We start from the raw sequence: 21,249 nt of genomic DNA, 5'->3' as shown, positions 1-21,249 counted from the left end.
CCAGGTTCAATAGTCTGTTTCAGTGTGGTACCACATTACTACGTGATTCAAACCAGAGAAAACCAAGGATCTGGCCAACAGGTATGCGGAAAAGCAAAATCATGAGCCAGATGCGGGCATAACCCAGACCTAACCCAGACCTAACCGGTGTTATCCTCTGAAATATTGATCGAAACCAGGTTTAATTGTCTGTTCCATTGTGGTACCACATTACTACGTGATTCAAACCAGAGAAAACCAAGGATCTGGCCAACAGGTATGCGGAAAAGGCAAAATCATGAGCCACATGCGGGAATAACCCAGACCTAACCCAGACCTAACCGGTGTTATCCTCTAAAATATTCATCGAAACCAGGTTTAGTTGTCTGTTTCAGTGTGGTACCACATTACTACGTGATTCAAACCAGAGAAAACGAAGGATCTGGCCAACAGGTATGCGGAAAAGGCAAAATCATGAGCCACATGCGGGCATAAGCCAGACCTAACCCAGACCGATCCGGTGTTATCCTCTAAAATATTGATCGAAACCAGGTCTAATTGTCTGTTTCAGTGTGGAACCACAATACTACGTGATTCAAACCCGAAAAAATCCAGGATCTGGCCAACAAATTTGCGAAGAAGGCAAAATCATGAGCCAGATGCGGGAATAACCCAGACCTAACCCAGACCTAACCGGTGTTATCCTCTGAAATATTGATCGAAACCAGGTTTAACTGTCTGTTTCAGTGTGTTACCACATTTCTCCGTGATTCAAACCCGAAAAAACCAAGGATCTGGCCTACAAGTATGCCAAGAAGGCAAAATCATGAACGAGATGCGGGCATAACCCAGACCTAACCCAGACCTCACCGGTTTTATCCTAGAAAATATTGGTCGAAACCAAGTTTAATGGACTGTTTCGCTGTGGAACCACATTATAACGTGATTCAAACCAGAGAAAACCAAGGATCTGGCCAACAAGTATGCCAAGAAGGCAAAATCATGAGCCAGATGCGGGCATAACCCAGACCCAATCCAGACGAGACCGTTGTTATCCTCTAAAATATTGATCGAAACCAGGTTTAGTTGACTGTTTCACTGTGGTACCACATTACTACGTGATTCAAACCAGAGAAAACGAAGGATCTGGCCAACAGGTATGCGGAAAAGGCAAAATCATGAGCCACATGCGGGCATAAGCCAGACCTAACCCAGACCGATCCGGTGTTATCCTCTAAAATATTGATCGAAACCAGGTCTAATTGTCTGTTTCAGTGTGGAACCACAATACTACGTGATTCAAACCCGAAAAAATCCAGGATCTGGCCAACAAATTTGCGAAGAAGGCAAAATCATGAGCCAGATGCGGGCATAACCCAGACCTAACCCAGACCTAACCGGTGTTATCCTCTAAAATATTCATCGAAACCAGGTTCAATAGTCTGTTTCAGTGTGGTACCACATTACTACGTGATTCAAACCAGAGAAAACCAAGGATCTGGCCAACAGGTATGCGGAAAAGCAAAATCATGAGCCACATGCGGGCATAACCCAGACCTAACCCAGACCTAACCGGTGTTATCCTCTGAAATATTGATCGAAACCAGGTTTAATTGTCTGTTCCATTGTGGTACCACATTACTACGTGATTCAAACCAGAGAAAACCAAGGATCTGGCCAACAGGTATGCGGAAAAGGCAAAATCATGAGCCACATGCGGGAATAACCCAGACCTAACCCAGACCTAACCGGTGTTATCCTCTAAAATATTGATCGAAACCAGGTTTAGTTGTCTGTTTCAGTGTGGTACCACAATAATACGTGATTCAAACCCGAAAAAATCCAGGATCTGGCCAACAAATTTGCGAAGAAGGTAAAATCATGAGCCAGATGCGGGCATAACCCAGACCTTACCCCGACCTAACCGGTGTTATCCTCTATAATATTGATCGAAACCAGGTTTAATTGTCTGTTTCAGTGTGGTACCACATTACTACGCGATTCAAACCAGAGAAAACCAAGGATCTGGCCAACAGGTATGCGGAAAAGGCAAAATCATGAGCCACATGCGGGAATAACCCAGACCTAACCCAGACCTAACCGGTGTTACCGACTAAAATACTGACCGAACCCAGGTTTAATTGACTGTTTCAGTGTGGCACCACATTACTATATGATTCAAACCCGAAAAAACTCAAGATCTGGCCTACAAGTACATGAAAAAGGCAAAATCATGAGCGAGATGCGGCCGTAACCCAGGCCTATCCTAGACCTAACCGGTGTTATCCTCTAAAATATTGATCGAAAACAGGTTTAATTGACTGTTTCACTGTGGTACCACATTATTACGTGATTCAAACCAGAGAAAACCAAGGATTTGGCCAACAAGTATGCGGAAAAGGCAAAATCATGAGCGAGGTGTGGGCATAACACAGGCCTAAACTAGACCTAATCGGTGTTATCCTCTAAAATATTGATCGAAACCAAGTTTAATTGACTGTTTCACTGTGGTACCACATTACTACGTGATTCGAACCCGAAAAAACCCAGGATCTGGCCAACAAGAATGCGGACAAGGCAAAACCATGAGCCAGATGCGGGTATAACCCAAACTTAACCCAGACCTATCTGGTGTTGCCGACTAAAATACTGACCGAATCCAGCTTTAATTGACTGTTACTGTGTGGCACCACATTACTACGTGATTCAAACCTGAAAAAACCCAGGTCCTGTCCAACAAGTATGCGAAGTAGGCAAAATCATCCAGCAGATGCGGGCATAACCCAGACCTAACCCAGACCTAACCGGTTTTATCGTCTAAAATATCGATCGAGACCAGGTTTAACTGTCTGTTTCAGTGTGTTACCACATTTCTCCGTGATTCAAACCCGAAAAAACCAAGGATCTGGCCTACAAGTATGCCAAGAAGGCAAAATCATGAACGAGATGCGGGCATAACCCAGACCTAACCCAGACCTAACCGGTTTTATCCTAGAAAATATTGGTCGAAACCAAGTTTAATGGACTGTTTCGCTGTGGTACCACATTATAACGTGATTCAAACCAGAGAAAACCAAGGATCTGGCCAACAAGTATGCCAAGAAGGCAAAATCATGAGCCAGATGCGGGCATAACCCAGACCTAACCCAGACGTGACCGTTGTTATCCTCTAAAATATTGATCGAAACCAGGTTTAGTTGACTGTTTCACTGTGGTACCACATTACTACGTGATTCAAACCAGAGAAAACGAAGGATCTGGCCAACAGGTATGCGGAAAAGGCAAAATCATGAGCCACATGCGGGCATAAGCCAGACCTAACCCAGACCGATCCGGTGTTATCCTCTAAAATATTGATCGAAACCAGGTCTAATTGTCTGTTTCAGTGTGGAACCACAATACTACGTGATTCAAACCCGAAAAAATCCAGGATCTGGCCAACAAATTTGCGAAGAAGGCAAAATCATGAGCCAGATGCGGGCATAACCCAGACCTAACCCAGACCTAACCGGTGTTATCCTCTAAAATATTCATCGAAACCAGGTTCAATAGTCTGTTTCAGTGTGGTACCACATTACTACGTGATTCAAACCAGAGAAAACCAAGGATCTGGCCAACAGGTATGCGGAAAAGCAAAATCATGAGCCAGATGCGGGCATAACCCAGACCTAACCCAGACCTAACCGGTGTTATCCTCTGAAATATTGATCGAAACCAGGTTTAATTGTCTGTTCCATTGTGGTACCACATTACTACGTGATTCAAACCAGAGAAAACCAGGGATCTGGCCAACAGGTATGCGGAAAAGGCAAAATCATGAGCCACATGCGGGAATAACCCAGACCTAACCCAGACCTAACCGGTGTTATCCTCTAAAATATTCATCGAAACCAGGTTTAGTTGTCTGTTTCAGTGTGGTACCACAATAATACGTGATTCAAACCCGAAAAAATCCAGGATCTGGCCAACAAATTTGCGAAGAAGGTAAAATCATGAGCCAGATGCGGGCATAACCCAGACCTTACCCCGACCTAACCGGTGTTATCCTCTATAATATTGATCGAAACCAGGTTTAATTGTCTGTTTCAGTGTGGTACCACATTACTACGCGATTCAAACCCGAAAAAACCCAGGATCTGGCCTACAAGTATGCGAAGAAGGCAAAATCATGAGCCAGATGCGGGCATAACCCAGACCTAACCCAGACATAACCGGTTTTATCCTCTAAAATATTCATCGAAAACAAGTTTAATTGTCTGTTTCAGTGTGGTACCACATTACTACCTGATTCAAACAAGATGAAACCAAGGGTCTGGCGTACAAGTATGCGGAAAAGGCAAAATCATGAGCCAGATGCGGGCGTAACCCAGACCTAACCCAGACCTAACCGGTGTTACCGACTAAAATACCGACCGAATCCAGATTTAATTTACTGTTTCAGTGTGGTACCACATTACTATATGATTCAAACCCGAAAAAACTAATGATCTGGCCTACAAGTACATGAAAAAGGCGAAATCATGAGCGAGGTGTGGGCATAACACAGGCCTAAACTAGACCTAACCGGTGTTATCCTCTAAAATATTGATCGAAACCAGGTTTAATTGACTGTTTCACTGTGGTAACACATTACTACGTGATTCAAACCAGAGAAAACCAAGGATCTGGCCAACAAGAATGCGGACAAGGCATAATCATGAGCGAGATGCGGGCATAACCCAGACCTAACCCAGACCTAACCGGTGTTATCCTCTAAAATATTGATCGAAACCAGGTTCAATAGTCTGTTTCAGTGTGGTACCACATTACTACGTGATTCAAACCAGAGCAAACCAAGGTTCTGGCCAACAGGTATGCGGAAAAGGCAAAATCATGAGCCACATGCGGGCATAACCCAGACCTAACCCAGACCTAACCGTTGTTATCCTCTGAAATATTGATCGAAACCAGGTTTAATTGTCTGTTTCATTGTGGTACCACATTACTACGTGATTCAAACCCGAAAAAATCCAGGATCTGGCCAACAAATTTGCGAAGAAGGCAAAATCATGAGCCAGATGCGGGCATAACCCAGACCTAACCCAGACATAACCGGTTTTATCCTCTAAAATATTGATCGAAAACAAGTTTAATTTCTGTTTCAGTGTGGTACCACATTACTACCTGATTCAAACAAGATAAAACCAAGGTTCTGGTCAGCAAGAATGCGGAAATGCAAAATCATGAGACAGATGTGGACATAACCCATACCTAACCCAGACCTAAACGGTTTTATCCTCTAAAATATTGATCGATACCAGGTTTAATAGACTGTTTCAATGTGGTACCACATTACTATGTGATTCAAACCAGAGAAAACCAAGGATCTGGCCAACAAGTATGCGCAGAAGGCAAAATCATGAGCCAGATGCGGGCATAACCCAGACCTAACCCAGACCTTACCGGTGTTACCGACTAAAATACTGACCGAATCCAGGTTTAATTGACTGTCACTGTGTGGCACCGCATTACTACGTGATTCAAACCCGAAAAAACCGAGGACCTGTACAACATGTATACGAAGTAGGCAAAATCATGAGCCAGATGCGGGCATAACCCAGACCTAACCCAGACCTAACCCGTATTATCCTCTAAAATATTGATCGAAGCCAGGTTTAATTGTCTGTTTCAGTGTGGTACCACATTACTACGTGATTCAAACCAGAGAAATCCAAGGGCCTGGCGTACAAGTATGCCAAGAAGGCAAAATCATGAGCCAGATGCGGACATAACCCAGACCTAACCCAGACGTGACCGGTTTTATCCTACAAAATATTGATCGAAACCAAGTTTAATAGACTGTTTCGCTGTGGTACCACATTACTACGTGATTCAAACCTGAGAAAACCAAGGATCTGGCCAAAGAGTATGCCAAGCAGGCAAAATCATGAGCCAGATGCGGGCATAACCCAGACCTAACCCAGACGTGACCGTTGTTATCCTCTAAAATATTGATCGAAACCAGGTTTAGTTGACTGTTTCGCTGTGGTACCACATTACTACGTGATTCAAACCAGAGAAAACCATGGATCTGGCCTACAAGTATGCGGAAAAGGCAAAATCATGAGCCAGATGCGGGCATAACCCTGACCTAACCCAGACCTTACCGGTGTTACCGACTACAATACTGACCGAATCCAGGTTTAATTGGCTGTCTCAGTGTGGTACCACATTACTACGTGATTCAAACCAGAGAAGACCAAGGATCTGGCCAACAGGTATGCGGAAAAGGCAAAATCAAGAGCCACATGCGGGCATAACCCAGACCTGACCCAGACCTAACCGGTGTTATCCTCTAAAATACTGACCGAATCCTGGCTTAATTGACTGTAACTGTTTGGTACCACATTACTACGTGATTCAAACCAGAGAAAACCAAGGATCTGGCCAACAGTTATGCGGAAAGGCAAAATCATGAGCCACATGCGGGCATAACCCAGACCTCACCCAGACCTAACCGGTGTTATCCTCTGAAATATTGATCGAAACCAGGTTTAATTGTCTGTTTCATTGTGGTACCACATTACTACGTGATTCAAACCAGAGAAAACCAAGGATCTGGCCAACAAGAATGCGGAATAGGCAAAATCGTGAGCCAGATGCGGGCATAACCCAGACCTAACCCAGTCCTAACCGGTGTTACCGACTAAAATAGTGACCGAATCCAGGTATAATTGGCTGTTTCAGTGTGGTACCACATTACTACGTGATTCAAACCCGAAAAAACCCAGGATCTGGCCAACAAGTATGCGGAAAAGGCAAAATCATGAGCCAGATGCGGGCATAACCAAGACCTAACCCAGACCTAACCGGTGTTATCCTCTAAAATATTGATCGAAAACCAGGTTTAATGGACTGTTTCAGTGTGGTACCACATTACTACGTGAATCAAACCCGAAAAACCCCAGGATCTGTGCAACAAGTATGCGAAGAAGGTAAAATCATGAGATAGATGAGGGCATAACCCAGACCTAACGCAGGCCTAACCGTTGTTACCGACTAAAATACTGACCGAATCCAAGTTTAATTTACTGCTATTTCGTGGTACCACATTCCTGTGTGATTCAAACCCGAAAAAACCAAGGATCTGGCCAACAAGTATGCGAAGAAGGCAAAATCATGAGCCAGATGCGGGCATAACCCAGACCTAACCCAGAGCTAACCGGTGTTATCCTCTAAAATATTGATCGAAACCAGGTTTAATTGACTGCTTCAGTGTGGTACCACATTACTACGTGATTCAAACCCGAAAAATCCCAGGATCTGGCCAACAAGTATGCGAAGAAGGCAAAATCATGAGCCAGATGCGGGCATAACCCGGACCTAACCCAGACCTAACCGGTTTTATCCTCCAAAATATTGATCGAAAACAAGTTTAATTGTCTGTTTCAGTGTGGCACCACATTACTACCTGATTCAAACAAGATAAAACCAAGGTTCTGGTCAGCAAGAATGCGGAAATGCAAAATCATGAGCCAGATGTGGACATAACCCAGACCTAACTGTTGTTATCCCCTAAAATGTGGATCAAAACCAGGTTTAATTGACTGTTTCAGTGTGGTACCCCATTACTCCGTGATTGAAACCAGAGAAAACCAAGGATCTGGCCAACAAGTATGCGAAGAAGGTAAAATCATGAGCCAGATGCGGGCATAAACCAGACCTAACCCAGACCTAACCGGTGTTACCGACTAAAATACTGACCGAACCCAGGTTTAATTGACTGTTTCAGTGTGGTACCACATTACTATATGATTCAAACCCGAAAAAACTCAAGATCTGGCCTACAAGTACATGAAAAAGGCAAAATCATGAGCGAGATGTGGGCATAACACAGGCCTAAACTAGACCTAACCGGTGTTATCCTCTAAAATATTGATCGAAACTAGGTTTAATTGACTGTTTCACTGTGGTACCACATTATTACGTGATTCAAACCAGAGAAAACCAAGGATTTGGCCAACAAGTATGCGGAAAAGGCAAAATCATGAGCCAGATGCGGGCGTAACCCAGACCTAACCCAGACCTAACCGGTGTTACCGACTAAAATACTGACCGAAACCAGGTTTAATCGACTGTTTCAATGTGGTACCACATTACTATATGATTCAAACCCGAAAAAACACAAGATCTGACCAAGAAGTATATGAAAAAGGCAAAATCATGAGCGAGATGCGGCCGTAACCCAGGCCTATCCTAGACCTAACCGGTGTTATCCTCTAAAATATTGATCGAAACCAGGTTTAATTGACTGTTTCACTGTGGTACCACATTATTACGTGATTCAAACCAGAGAAAACCAAGGATTTGGCCAACAAGTATGCGGAAAAGGCAAAATCATGAGCGAGGTGTGGGCATAACACAGGCCTAAACTAGACCTAATCGGTGTTATCCTCTAAAATATTGATCGAAACCAGGTTTAATTGACTGTTTCACTGTGGTACCACATTACTACGTGATTCAAACCAGAGAAAACCCAGGATCTGGCCAACAAGAATGCGGACAAGGCAAAACCATGAGCCAGATGCGGGTATAACCCAGACTTAACCCAGACCTATCTGGTGTTGCCGACTAAAATACTGACCGAATCCAGCTTTAATTGACTGCTACTGTGTGGCACCACATTACTACGTGATTCAAACCTGAAAAAACCCAGGTCCTGTCCAACAAGTATGCGAAGTAGGCAAAATCATCCAGCAGATGCGGGCATAACCCAGACCTAACCCAGACCTAACCGGTTTTATCGTCTAAAATATCGATCGAGACCAGGTTTAACTGTCTGTTTCAGTGTGTTACCACATTTCTCCGTGATTCAAACCCGAAAAAACCAAGGATCTGGCCAACAAGTATGCCAAGAAGGCAAAATCATGAGCCAGATGCGGGCATAACCCAGACCTAACCCAGACGTGACCGTTGTTATCCTCTAAAATATTGATCGAAACCAGGTTTAGTTGACTGTTTCACTGTGGTACCACATTACTACGTGATTCAAACCAGAGAAAACGAAGGATCTGGCCTACAGGTATGCGGAAAAGGCAAAATCATGAGCCACATGCGGGCATAAGCCAGACCTAACCCAGACCGATCCGGTGTTATCCTCTAAAATATTGATCGAAACCAGGTCTAATTGTCTGTTTCAGTGTGGAACCACAATACTACGTGATTCAAACCCGAAAAAATCCAGGATCTGGCCAACAAATTTGCGAAGAAGGCAAAATCATGAGCCAGATGCGGGCATAACCCAGACCTAACCCAGACCTAACCGGTGTTATCCTCTAAAATATTCATCGAAACCAGGTTCAATAGTCTGTTTCAGTGTGGTACCACATTACTACGTGATTCAAACCAGAGAAAACCAAGGATCTGGCCAACAGGTATGCGGAAAAGCAAAATCATGAGCCACATGCGGGCATAACCCAGACCTAACCCAGACCTAACCGGTGTTATCCTCTGAAATATTGATCGAAACCAGGTTTAATTGTCTGTTCCATTGTGGTACCACATTACTACGTGATTCAAACCAGAGAAAACCAAGGATCTGGCCAACAGGTATGCGGAAAAGGCAAAATCATGAGCCACATGCGGGAATAACCCAGACCTAACCCAGACCTAACCGGTGTTATCCTCTAAAATATTGATCGAAACCAGGTTTAGTTGTCTGTTTCAGTGTGGTACCACAATAATACGTGATTCAAACCCGAAAAAATCCAGGATCTGGCCAACAAATTTGCGAAGAAGGTAAAATCATGAGCCAGATGCGGGCATAACCCAGACCTTACCCCGACCTAACCGGTGTTATCCTCTATAATATTGATCGAAACCAGGTTTAATTGTCTGTTTCAGTGTGGTACCACATTACTACGCGATTCAAACCCGAAAAAACCCAGGATCTACCCTACAAGTATGCGAAGAAGGCAAAATCATGAGCCAGATGCGGGCATAACCCAGACCTAACCCAGACATAACCGGTTTTATCCTCTAAAATATTCATCGAAAACAAGTTTAATTGTCTGTTTCAGTGTGGTACCACATTACTACCTGATTCAAACAAGATGAAACCAAGGGTCTGGCGTACAAGTATGCGGAAAAGGCAAAATCATGAGCCAGATGCGGGTGTAACCCAGACCTAACCCAGACATAACCGGTGTTACCGACTAAAATACCGACAGAATCCAGATTTAATTGACTGTTTCAGTGTGGTACCACATTACTATATGATTCAAACCCGAAAAAACTAAAGATCTGGCCTACAAGTACATGAAAAAGGCGAAATCATGAGCGAGGTGTGGGCATAACACAGGCCCAAACTAGACCTAACCGGTGTTATCCTCTAAAATATTGATCGAAACCAGGTTTAATTGACTGTTTCACTGTGGTAACACATTACTACGTGATTCAAACCAGAGAAAACCAAGGATCTGGCCTACAAGTATGCGAAGAAGTCAAAATCATGAGCCAGATGCGGGCATAACCCAGACCTAACCCAGACCTTACCGGTTTTACCGACTAAAATACTGACCGAATCCAGGTTTAGTTGACTGTTTCGCTGTGGTACCACATTACTACGTGATTCAAACCAGAGAAAACCAAGGATCTGGCCAACAAGTATGCCAAGAAGGCAAAATCATGAGCCAGATGCGGACATAACCCCGACCTAACCCAGACGTGACCGGTTTTATCCTACAAGATATTGATCGAAACCAAGTTTAATGGACTGTTTCGCTGTGGTACCACATTACTACGTGATTCAAACCTGAGAAATCCAAGGATCTGGCCAAAAAGTATGCCAAGCAGGCAAAATCATGAGCCAGATGCGAGCATAACCCAGACCTAACCCAGACGTGACCGTTGTTATCCTCTAAAATATTGATCGAAACCAGGTTTAGTTGACTGTTTCGCTGTGGTACCACATTACTACGTGATTCAAACCAGAGAAAACCATGGATCTGGCCTACAAGTATGCGGAAAAGGCAAAATCATGAGCCACATGAGGGCATAACCCAGACCTGACCGAGACCTAACCGGGGTTATCCTCTAAAATACTGACTGAATCCAGGCTTAATTTACTGTAACTGTTTGCTACCACGTTACTACGTGATTCATACCCGAAAAAACACAGGATCTGGCCAACAAGTATGCGAAGAAGGCAAAATCATGAGCCAGATGCGGGCATAACCCAGACCTAACCCAGACCTAACCGGTGTTATCCTCTAAAATATTGATCGAAACCAGGTTCAATTGTCTGCTTCAGTGTGGTACCACATTACTACGTGATTCAAACCAGAGAAAACCAAGAATCTGGCCAACATGAATGCGAAGAAGGCAAAATCATGAGCGAGATGCGGGCAAAACCCAGACCTAACCCAGACCTAACCGGTGTTATCCTCGAAAATATTGATCGAAACCAGGTTCAATTGTCTGCTTCAGTGTGGTACCACATTACTACGTGATTCAAACCAGAGAAAACCAAGAATCTGGCCAACATAAATGCGAAGAAGGCAAAATCATGAGCCACATGAGGGCATAACCCAGACCTGACCGAGACCTAACCGGGGTTATCCTCTAAAATACTGACTGAATCCAGGCTTAACTTACTGTAACTGTTTGCTACCACGTTACTACGTGATTCATACCCGAAAAAACACAGGATCTGGCCAACAAGTATGCGAAGAAGGCAAAATCATGAGCCAGATGCGGGCATAACCCAGACCTAACCCAGACCTAACCGGTGTTATCCTCTAAAATATTGATCGAAACCAGGTTCAATTGTCTGCTTCAGTGTGGTACCACATTACTACGTGATTCAAACCAGAGAAAACCAAGAATCTGGCCAACATGAATGCGAAGAAGGCAAAATCATGAGCGAGATGCGGGCAAAACCCAGACCTAACCCAGACCTAACCGGTGTTATCCTCTAAAATATTGATCGAAACCAGGTTCAATTGTCTGCTTCAGTGTGGTACCACATTACTACGTGATTCAAACCAGAGAAAACCAAGAATCTGGCCAACATAAATGCGAAGAAGGCAAAATCATGAGCGAGATGCGGGCAAAACCCAGACCTTACCCCGACCTAACCGGTGTTATCCTCTATAATATTGATCGAAACCAGGTTCAATTGTCTGTTCCATTGTGGTACCACATTACTACGTGATTCAAACCAGAGAAAACCAAGGATCTGGCCAACAGGTATGCGGAAAAGGCAAAATCATGAGCCACATGCGGGAATAACCCAGACCTAACCCAGACCTAACCGGTGTTATCCTCTAAAATATTGATCGAAACCAGGTTTAGTTGTCTGTTTCAGTGTGGTACCACAATAATACGTGATTCAAACCCGAAAAAATCCAGGATCTGGCCAACAAATTTGCGAAGAAGGTAAAATCATGAGCCAGATGCGGGCATAACCCAGACCTTACCCCGACCTAACCGGTGTTATCCTCTATAATATTGATCGAAACCAGGTTTAATTGTCTGTTTCAGTGTGGTACCACATTACTACGCGATTCAAACCAGAGAAAACCAAGGATCTGGCCAACAGGTATGCGGAAAAGGCAAAATCATGAGCCACATGCGGGAATAACCCAGACCTAACCCAGACCTAACCGGTGTTACCGACTAAAATACTGACCGAACCCAGGTTTAATTGACTGTTTCAGTGTGGTACCACATTACTATATGATTCAAACCCGAAAAAACTCAAGATCTGGCCTACAAGTACATGAAAAAGGCAAAATCATGAGCGATATGTGGGCATAACACAGGCCTAAACTAGACCTAACCGGTGTTATCCTCTAAAATATTGATCGAAACCAGGTTTAATTGACTGTTTCACTGTGGTACCACATTATTACGTGATTCAAACCAGAGAAAACCAAGGATTTGGCCAACAAGTATGCGGAAAAGGCAAAATCATGAGCCAGATGCGGGCGTAACCCAGACCTAACCCAGACCTAACCGGTGTTACCGACTAAAATACTGACCGAAACCAGGTTTAATCGACTGTTTCAATGTGGTACCACATTACTATATGATTCAAACCCGAAAAAACACAAGATCTGACCAAGAAGTATATGAAAAAGGCAAAATCATGAGCGAGATGCGGCCGTAACCCAGGCCTATCCTAGACCTAACCGGTGTTATCCTCTAAAATATTGATCGAAAACAGGTTTAATTGACTGTTTCACTGTGGTACCACATTATTACGTGATTCAAACCAGAGAAAACCAAGGATTTGGCCAACAAGTATGCGGAAAAGGCAAAATCATGAGCCAGATGCGGGCATAACCCAGACCTAACCCAGACATAACCGGTTTTATCCTCTAAAATATTCATCGAAAACAAGATTAATTGTCTGTTTCAGTGTGGTACCACATTACTACCTGATTCAAACAAGATGAAACCAAGGGTCTGGCGTACAAGTATGCGGAAAAGGCAAAATCATGAGCCAGATGCGGGCGTAACCCAGACCTAACCCAGACCTAACCGGTGTTACCGACTAAAATACCGACCGAATCCAGATTTAATTTACTGTTTCAGTGTGGTACCACATTACTATATGATTCAAACCCGAAAAAACTAATGATCTGGCCTACAAGTACATGAAAAAGGCGAAATCATGAGCGAGGTGTGGGCATAACACAGGCCTAAACTAGACCTAACCGGTGTTATCCACTAAAATATTGATCGAAACCAGGTTTAATTGACTGTTTCACTGTGGTAACACATTACTACGTGATTCAAACCAGAGAAAACCAAGGATCTGGCCAACAAGAATGCGGACAAGGCATAATCATGAGCGAGATGCGGGCATAACCCAGACCTAACCCAGACCTAACCGGTGTTATCCTCTAAAATATTGATCGAAACCAGGTTCAATAGTCTGTTTCAGTGTGGTACCACATTACTACGTGATTCAAACCAGAGCAAACCAAGGTTCTGGCCAACAGGTATGCGGAAAAGGCAAAATCATGAGCCACATGCGGGCATAACCCAGACCTAACCCAGACCTAACCGGTGTTATCCTCTGAAATATTGATCGAAACCAGGTTTAATTGTCTGTTTCATTGTGGTACCACATTACTACGTGATTCAAACCCGAAAAAATCCAGGATCTGGCCAACAAATTTGCGAAGATCGCAAAATCATGAGCCAGATGCGGGCATAACCCAGACCTAACCCAGACATAACCGGTTTTATCCTCTAAAATATTGATCGAAAACAAGTTTAATTTCTGTTTCAGTGTGGTACCACATTACTACCTGATTCAAACAAGATAAAACCAAGGTTCTGGTCAGCAAGAATGCGGAAATGCAAAATCATGAGACAGATGAGGACATAACCCATACCTAACCCAGACCTAAACGGTTTTATCCTCTAAAATATTGATCGATACCAGGTTTAATAGACTGTTTCAATGTGGTACCACATTACTATGTGATTCAAACCAGAGAAAACCAAGGATCTGGCCAACAAGTATGCGCAGAAGGCAAAATCATGAGCCAGATGCGGGCATAACCCAGACCTAACCCAGACCTTACCGGTGTTACCGACTAAAATACTGACCGAATCCAGGTTTAATTGACTGTCACTGTGTGGCACCGCATTACTACGTGATTCAAACCCGAAAAAACCGAGGACCTGTACAACATGTATACGAAGTAGGCAAAATCATGAGCCAGATGCGGGCATAACCCAGACCTAACCCAGACCTAACCCGTATTATCCTCTAAAATATTGATCGAAGCCAGGTTTAATTGTCTGTTTCAGTGTGGTACCACATTACTACGTGATTCAAACCAGAGAAATCCAAGGGCCTGGCGTACAAGTATGCCAAGAAGGCAAAATCATGAGCCAGATGCGGACATAACCCAGACCTAACCCAGACGTGACCGGTTTTATCCTACAAAATATTGATCGAAACCAAGTTTAATAGACTGTTTCGCTGTGGTACCACATTACTACGTGATTCAAACCTGAGAAAACCAAGGATCTGGCCAAAGAGTATGCCAAGCAGGCAAAATCATGAGCCAGATGCGGGCATAACCCAGACCTAACCCAGACGTGACCGTTGTTATCCTCTAAAATATTGATCGAAACCAGGTTTAGTTGACTGTTTCGCTGTGGTACCACATTACTACGTGATTCAAACCAGAGAAAACCATGGATCTGGCCTACAAGTATGCGGAAAAGGCAAAATCATGAGCCAGATGCGGGCATAACCCTGACCTAACCCAGACCTTACCGGTGTTACCGACTACAATACTGACCGAATCCAGGTTTAATTGGCTGTCTCAGTGTGGTACCACATTACTACGTGATTCAAACCAGAGAAGACCAAGGATCTGGCCAACAGGTATGCGGAAAAGGCAAAATCAAGAGCCACATGCGGGCATAACCCAGACCTGACCCAGACCTAACCGGTGTTATCCTCTAAAATACTGACCGAATCCTGGCTTAATTGACTGTAACTGTTTGGTACCACATTACTACGTGATTCAAACCAGAGAAAACCAAGGATCTGGCCAACAGTTATGCGGAAAGGCAAAATCATGAGCCACATGCGGGCATAACCCAGACCTCACCCAGACCTAACCGGTGTTATCCTCTGAAATATTGATCGAAACCAGGTTTAATTGTCTGTTTCATTGTGGTACCACATTACTACGTGATTCAAACCAGAGATAACCAAGGATCTGGCCAACAAGAATGCGGAATAGGCAAAATCGTGAGCCAGATGCGGGCATAACCCAGACCTAACCCAGTCCTAACCGGTGTTACCGACTAAAATAGTGACCGAATCCAGGTATAATTGGCTGTTTCAGTGTGGTACCACATTACTACGTGATTCAAACCCGAAAAAACCCAGGATCTGGCCAACAAGTATGCGGAAAAGGCAAAATCATGAGCCAGATGCGGGCATAACCCAGACCTAACCCAGACCTAACCGGTGTTACCGACTAAAATACTGACCGAAACCAGGTTTAATCGACTGTTTCAATGGGGTACCACATTACTATATGATTCAAACCCGAAAAAACACAAGATCTGACCAAGAAGTATATGAAAAAGGCAAAATCATGAGCGAGATGCGGCCGTAACCCAGGCCTATCCTAGACCTAACCGGTGTTATCCTCTAAAATATTGATCGAAACCAGGTTTAATTGACTGTTTCACTGTGGTACCACATTATTACGTGATTCAAACCAGAGAAAACCAAGGATTTGGCCAACAAGTATGCGGAAAAGGCAAAATCATGAGCGAGGTGTGGGCATAACACAGGCCTAAACTAGACCTAATCGGTGTTATCCTCTAAAATATTGATCGAAACCAGGTTTAATTGACTGTTTCACTGTGGTACCACATTACTACGTGATTCGAACCCGAAAAAACCCAGGATCTGGCCAACAAGAATGCGGACAAGGCAAAACCATGAGCCAGATGCGGGTATAACCCAGACTTAACCCAGACCTATCTGGTGTTGCCGACTAAAATACTGACCGAATCCAGCTTTAATTGACTGCTACTGTGTGGCACCACATTACTACGTGATTCAAACCTGAAAAAACCCAGGTCCTGTCCAACAAGTATGCGAAGTAGGCAAAATCATCCAGCAGATGCGGGCATAACCCAGACCTAACCCAGACCTAACCGGTTTTATCGTCTAAAATATCGATCGAGACCAGGTTTAACTGTCTGTTTCAGTGTGTTACCACATTTCTCCGTGATTCAAACCCGAAAAAACCAAGGATCTGGCCTACAAGTATGCCAAGAAGGCAAAATCATGAGCGAGATGCGGGCATAACCCAGACCTAACCCAGACCTAACCGGTTTTATCCTAGAAAATATTGATCGAAACCAAGTTTAATGGACTGTTTCGCTGTGGTACCACATTATAACGTGATTCAAACCAGAGAAAACCAAGGATCTGGCCAACAAGTATGCCAAGAAGGCAAAATCATGAGCCAGATGCGGGCATAACCCAGACCTAACCCAGACGTGACCGTTGTTATCCTCTAAAATATTGATCGAAACCAGGTTTAGTTGACTGTTTCACTGTGGTACCACATTACTACGTGATTCAAACCAGAGAAAACGAAGGATCTGGCCTACAGGTATGCGGAAAAGGCAAAATCATGAGCCACATGCGGGCATAAGCCAGACCTAACCCAGACCGATCAGGTGTTATCCTCTAAAATATTGATCGAAACCAGGTCTAATTGTCTGTTTCAGTGTGGAACCACAATACTACGTGATTCAAACCCGAAAAAATCCAGGATCTGGCCAACAAATTTGCGAAGAAGGCAAAATCATGAGCCAGATGCGGGCATAACCCAGACCTAACCCAGACCTAACCGGTGTTATCCTCTAAAATATTCATCGAAACCAGGTTCAATAGTCTGTTTCAGTGTGGTACCACATTACTACGTGATTCAAACCAGAGAAAACCAAGGATCTGGCCAACAGGTATGCGGAAAAGCAAAATCATGAGCCACATGCGGGCATAACCCAGACCTAACCCAGACCTAACCGGTGTTATCCTCTGAAATATTGATCGAAACCAGGTTTAATTGTCTGTTCCATTGTGGTACCACATTACTACGTGATTCAAACCAGAGAAAACCAAGGATCTGGCCAACAGGTATGCGGAAAAGGCAAAATCATGAGCCACATGCGGGAATAACCCAGACCTAACCCAGACCTAACCGGTGTTATCCTCTAAAATATTGATCGAAACCAGGTTTAGTTGTCTGTTTCAGTGTGGTACCACAATAATACGTGATTCAAACCCGAAAAAATCCAGGATCTGGCCAACAAATTTGCGAAGAAGGTAAAATCATGAGCCAGATGCGGGCATAACCCAGACCTTACCCCGACCTAACCGGTGTTATCCTCTATAATATTGATCGAAACCAGGTTTAATTGTCTGTTTCAGTGTGGTACCACATTACTACGCGATTCAAACCCGAAAAAACCCAGGATCTGGCCTACAAGTATGCGAAGAAGGCAAAATCATGAGCCAGATGCGGGCATAACCCAGACCTAACCCAGACATAACCGGTTTTATCCTCTAAAATATTCATCGAAAACAAGTTTAATTGTCTGTTTCAGTGTGGTACCACATTACTACCTGATTCAAACAAGATGAAACCAAGGGTCTGGCGTACAAGTATGCGGAAAAGGCAAAATCATGAGCCAGATGCGGGTGTAACCCAGACCTAACCCAGACATAACCGGTGTTACCGACTAAAATACCGACCGAATCCAGATTTAATTGACTGTTTCAGTGTGGTACCACATTACTATATGATTCAAACCCGAAAAAACTAAAGATCTGGCCTACAAGTACATGAAAAAGGCGAAATCATGAGCGAGGTGTGGGCATAACACAGGCCCAAACTAGACCTAACCGGTGTTATCCTCTAAAATATTGATCGAAACCAGGTTTAATTGACTGTTTCACTGTGGTAACACATTACTACGTGATTCAAACCAGAGAAAACCAAGGATCTGGCCTACAAGTATGCGAAGAAGTCAAAATCATGAGCCAGATGCGGGCATAACCCAGACCTAACCCAGACCTTACCGGTTTTACCGACTAAAATACTGACCGAATCCAGGTTTAGTTGACTGTTTCGCTGTGGTACCACATTACTACGTGATTCAAACCAGAGAAAACCAAGGATCTGGCCAACAAGTATGCCAAGAAGGCAAAATCATGAGCCAGATGCGGACATAACCCCGACCTAACCCAGACGTGACCGGTTTTATCCTACAAGATATTGATCGAAACCAAGTTTAATGGACTGTTTCGCTGTGGTACCACATTACTACGTGATTCAAACCTGAGAAATCCAAGGATCTGGCCAAAAAGTATGCCAAGCAGGCAAAATCATGAGCCAGATGCGAGCATAACCCAGACCTAACCCAGACGTGACCGTTGTTATCCTCTAAAATATTGATCGAAACCAGGTTTAGTTGACTGTTTCGCTGTGGTACCACATTACTACGTGATTCAAACCAGAGAAAACCATGGATCTGGCCTACAAGTATGCGGAAAAGGCAAAATCATGAGCCACATGAGGGCATAACCCAGACCTGACCGAGACCTAACCGGGGTTATCCTCTAAAATACTGACTGAATCCAGGCTTAATTTACTGTAACTGTTTGCTACCACGTTACTACGTGATTCATACCCGAAAAAACACAGGATCTGGCCAACAAGTATGCGAAGAAGGCAAAATCATGAGCCAGATGCGGGCATAACCCAGACCTAACCCAGACCTAACCGGTGTTATCCTCTAAAATATTGATCGAAACCAGGTTCAATTGTCTGCTTCAGTGTGGTACCACATTACTACGTGATTCAAACCAGAGAAAACCAAGAATCTGGCCAACATGAATGCGAAGAAGGCAAAATCATGAGCGAGATGCGGGCAAAACCCAGACCTAACCCAGACCTAACCGGTGTTATCCTCGAAAATATTGATCGAAACCAGGTTCAATTGTCTGCTTCAGTGTGGTACCACATTACTACGTGATTCAAACCAGAGAAAACCAAGAATCTGGCCAACATAAATGCGAAGAAGGCAAAATCATGAGCCACATGAGGGCATAACCCAGACCTGACCGAGACCTAACCGGGGTTATCCTCTAAAATACTGACTGAATCCAGGCTTAATTTACTGTAACTGTTTGCTACCACGTTACTACGTGATTCATACCCGAAAAAACACAGGATCTGGCCAACAAGTATGCGAAGAAGGCAAAATCATGAGCCAGATGCGGGCATAACCCAGACCTAACCCAGACCTAACCGGTGTTATCCTCTAAAATATTGATCGAAACCAGGTTCAATTGTCTGCTTCAGTGTGGTACCACATTACTACGTGATTCAAACCAGAGAAAACCAAGAATCTGGCCAACATGAATGCGAAGAAGGCAAAATCATGAGCGAGATGCGGGCAAAACCCAGACCTAACCCAGACCTAACCGGTGTTATCCTCTAAAATATTGATCGAAACCAGGTTCAATTGTCTGCTTCAGTGTGGTACCACATTACTACGTGATTCAAACCAGAGAAAACCAAGAATCTGGCCAACATAAATGCGAAGAAGGCAAAATCATGAGCGAGATGCGGGCAAAACCCAGACCTTACCCCGACCTAACCGGTGTTATCCTCTATAATATTGATCGAAACCAGGTTCAATTGTCTGTTCCATTGTGGTACCACATTACTACGTGATTCAAACCAGAGAAAACCAAGGATCTGGCCAACAGGTATGCGGAAAAGGCAAAATCATGAGCCACATGCGGGAATAACCCAGACCTAACCCAGACCTAACCGGTGTTATCCTCTAAAATATTGATCGAAACCAGGTTTAGTTGTCTGTTTCAGTGTGGTACCACAATAATACGTGATTCAAACCCGAAAAAATCCAGGATCTGGCCAACAAATTTGCGAAGAAGGTAAAATCATGAGCCAGATGCGGGCATAACCCAGACCTTACCCCGACCTAACCGGTGTTATCCTCTATAATATTGATCGAAACCAGGTTTAATTGTCTGTTTCAGTGTGGTACCACATTACTACGCGATTCAAACCAGAGAAAACCAAGGATCTGGCCAACAGGTATGCGGAAAAGGCAAAATCATGAGCCACATGCGGGCATAACCCAGACCTTACCCCGACCTAACCGGTGTTATCCTCTAAAATATTGATCGAAACCAGGTTTAATTGACTGTTTCACTGTGGTACCACATTATTACGTGATTCAAACCAGAGAAAACCAAGGATTTGGCCAACAAGTATGCGGAAAAGGCAAAATCATGAGCCAGATGCGGGCGTAACCCAGACCTAACCCAGACCTAACCGGTGTTACCGACTAAAATACTGACCGAAACCAGGTTTAATCGACTGTTTCAATGTGGTACCACATTACTATATGATTCAAACCCGAAAAAACACAAGATCTGACCAAGAAGTATATGAAAAAGGCAAAATCATGAGCGAGATGCGGCCGTAACCCAGGCCTATCCTAGTCCTAACCGGTGTTATCCTCTAAAATATTGATCGAAAACAGGTTTAATTGACTGTTTCACTGTGGTACCACATTATTACGTGATTCAAACCAGAGAAAACCAAGGATTTGGCCAACAAGTATGCGGAAAAGGCAAAATCATGAGCGAGGTGTGGGCATAACACAGGCCTAACCCAGACCTAACCGGTG

Source organism: Colletes latitarsis, unplaced genomic scaffold (genome assembly GCF_051014445.1).
Source record: "Colletes latitarsis isolate SP2378_abdomen unplaced genomic scaffold, iyColLati1 scaffold0028, whole genome shotgun sequence".
Classification (NCBI taxonomy): domain Eukaryota; kingdom Metazoa; phylum Arthropoda; class Insecta; order Hymenoptera; family Colletidae; genus Colletes; species Colletes latitarsis.
The sequence above is the reverse complement of the archived record's forward strand: the minus strand, read 5'-3'. Positions refer to the sequence as shown.